General features: G+C 41.7%; 1 non-coding gene across 1 annotated transcript; it reads right to left on the bottom strand.

Moving 5' to 3' along the window:
* Nucleotides 1–2,681: 2,681 nt before the first annotated feature.
* Nucleotides 2,682–2,863, bottom strand: LOC138668275 (U2 spliceosomal RNA). Its single transcript, XR_011319123.1, has one exon. It is a non-coding gene; the product is annotated as a U2 spliceosomal RNA (small nuclear RNA).
* Between the last annotated feature and the right edge of the window lie 284 nt (nt 2,864–3,147).

The following is a 3,147-nucleotide window of genomic DNA, read 5'->3' as shown; positions in this document are numbered from 1 at the left end:
AAAATTTTTTCTACTATATAGTGTTTGGGTATTTGATCGTTGTTTTTCTATGGTAGTATATAGTACCAATGGCGGCAGACCTAGCGAACCGCTTAGTGCGCTTAGGACAATCAGAGATAGCATGAGTGGAATCACCACAGTAGAAACACAGCCCATTCAGACGTCTGTGTTCTTGCCGTTCAACTCTGGTCATAGTCCTATCGCACTGCATAGGCTCAGGTTTAATCTCAGGTAATACCGCCAAATGGTGCACAGATTTACGCTCACGCAAGCGTCGACCGATCTGAATGGCCAAAGACATAGACTCATTCAAACCAGCGGGCATAGGAAATCCCACCATGACATCCTTAATGGCTTCAGAGAGACCCTTTCTGAAAATGGCTGCAAGCGCAGATTCATTCCATTGAGTGAGCACGGACCATTTTCTAAATTTCTGGCAATATAGCTCTATCTCATCCTGAGCCTGACAAAGAGCCAGCAAATTCTTTTCTGCCTGATCTAGTGAATTAGGCTCATCGTACAGCAATCCAAGCGCCAGGAAAAACGCATCGATATTACTTTTGCAGGATCTCCTGACGCAAGAGAAAATGCCCAGTCCTGAGGGTCGCCACGCAAAAAAGAAATGACGATCCTAACCTGTTGCGCTGGGTCACCAGAAGAGCGAGGTTTCAAAGCCAGAAACAGTTTACAATTATTCTTGAAACTCAGAAATTTAGTTCTATCTCCAAAAAACAAATCTGGAATAGGAATTCTCGGTTCTAACAAAGAATTCTGAACCACAAAATTTTGAATATCTTGAACTCTTGCCATGAGCTGATCTACACATGAAGACAGACCTTTAATGTCCATTGTAACACCTGTGTCCTGAAGCACCCAAATATCTAGGGGAAAAAAAAGACAAATCACAGTGCAAAGGAAAAAAAATGGTCTCAGAACTTCTTTTTTCCCTCTATTGAGAATCATTAGTACTTTTGGCTTCCTGTACTGTTATGATAGGCAATTCAGTAACACAATGTACATAGCGATCAGAGCACATACAGTGCTCTGACAATAACCCAAAATAATAGAACGAGCTCTGAGACGTGGGAACTCTGCAGACCGCAATCCCTGATCCTCTCCAAACACAACTAGAGGCAGCTGTGGATTGCGCCTAACGCTCCCTATGCAACTCGGCACAGCCTGAGAAACTAACTAGCCTGAAGATAGAAAAATAAGCCTACCTTGCCTCAGAGAAATACCCCAAAGGAAAAGGCAGCCCCCCACATATAATGACTGTGAGTAAGATGAAAAGACAAACGTAGGGATGAAATAGATTCAGCAAAGTGAGGCCCGATATTCTAGACAGAACGAGGATAGGAAAGATAACTTTGCGGTCTACACAAAACCCTAAAGAAAACCACGCAAAGGGGGCAAAAAGACCCTCCGTACCGAACTAACGGCACGGAGGTACACCCCTTGCGTCCCAGAGCTTCCAGCAAAACAAATAGACAAGCTGGACAGAAAAAATAGCAACAAATAGCAAAGAAGCACTTAGCTATGCAGAGCAGCAGGCCACAGGAATGATCCAGAGATACACAAGTCCAACACTGGAACATTGACAGGAAGCATGGATCAAAGCATTAGGTGGAGTTAAGTAGAGAAGCAGCTAACGAGCTCACCAGATCACCTGAGGGAGGAAACTCAGAAGCTGCAGTACCACTTTCCTCCACAAACGGAAGCTCCCAGAGAGAATAAGCCGAAGTACCACTTGTGACCACAGGAGTGAACTCTGCCACAGAATTCACAACACACATCCTCCCTCCCCTTTTGTTCCAATGTGGGTGCCTAAGTGCCAGGAGGAGGGCAAGAGGAAAATTAAAAAAAAATAATGAGCATCTGTCTTCCTGTACCTCTCCTGATGCTGGATATAGACCCTACTGCCTACCTTCCTACCTGCTGCTGCTTCAGCAGCAGACTGAAGATGACTGCCACCGCACAGCTATACATAGGCCAGGGCCCATTGTGACCCATGAGGGTTCCAGACAAAGGCCAAGGGCCCATTGTGACATGTGAGGGTTCCAGACAAAGGCCAAGGGCCCATTGTGACACGTGAGGGTTCCATGCACAGATTCTATCTACTGCAGGCAGTGCATCTGGCTGCTACAAAACATTTGAATACTCACACAGGTGAATATAGGAGCATATTTAAGATCAGCACAGACTCCATTTTTTTCTAAAAAAAATATACATCAAATTAAAAAGTCGGTGGTCCACAAGAGGGAGACAATGTTTTACAAAAGAAATCATAGTGTCAGAAATGTGGTATGTATGGGAGAACTACTCATGGGATACTTAATTTAAAACACTACTGATGGCAAGGGGCATAACTTTGTAGATGGTATATTTGCGACACTGTAACAAAGGCCAAATACATGACTACATCTTAACACACCTGTTGCAACCAGTAAAGAAACATGGATAGATAGATTAATTACATATTGAATACAATACAATACAATGCTATACATAGATAGGTGAAAACAATGTGGGCACAAAATTTTGCAGTTGGTCATGTTAAATCAAGCAAAATGCATTTGGCATGTGAAATGTTCAAATTTGACCCTGAAAATAATTCACATAATGGTTTAAAACACAACTTGTGTGGATTTCAATTCAATCTGTTTTTGGAAACCGGATCAGAGAAGGAGCGCACTGTTCCCGGAGGTACTGCAATAACAGGTCAATGCGTGGAGTGGACAGAGCAAGCTCTTTTTCCATAACCTGTTCTAAAAATCCATTTAATATATGGTTCCCAAATAGGGAACATATCGGATATTAAACTAAGAACAGATTTTTTTAGATTCAGATTTCCAATTCAAATGATTTATTTATTTCATATTCCATCGAATTTAAGGCCAAAACCAAGAAATCATCATTATTAAACAAAGGTAAGTAGGAAACATGTAAAAAACATTAAGACCGCCATATTACATATTAAGAACCTTATTCCATTCTTTGTCTCCACCTTCGATCTGCTTCCTGTACACCTACATCTTTTCTATCCTTCCAATAATATATAAATAAATAACTAAGACCAAGCTGAGTACAATCTTTAACAGATAACACGGTCCTCTTGAACAATAAAATATTCCTACATTTCCACAAAGC

This window comes from Ranitomeya imitator, chromosome 2, assembly GCF_032444005.1.
Source record: "Ranitomeya imitator isolate aRanImi1 chromosome 2, aRanImi1.pri, whole genome shotgun sequence".
Taxonomy (NCBI): domain Eukaryota; kingdom Metazoa; phylum Chordata; class Amphibia; order Anura; family Dendrobatidae; genus Ranitomeya; species Ranitomeya imitator.
This window is presented reverse-complemented; position numbering and strand designations above follow the sequence as displayed.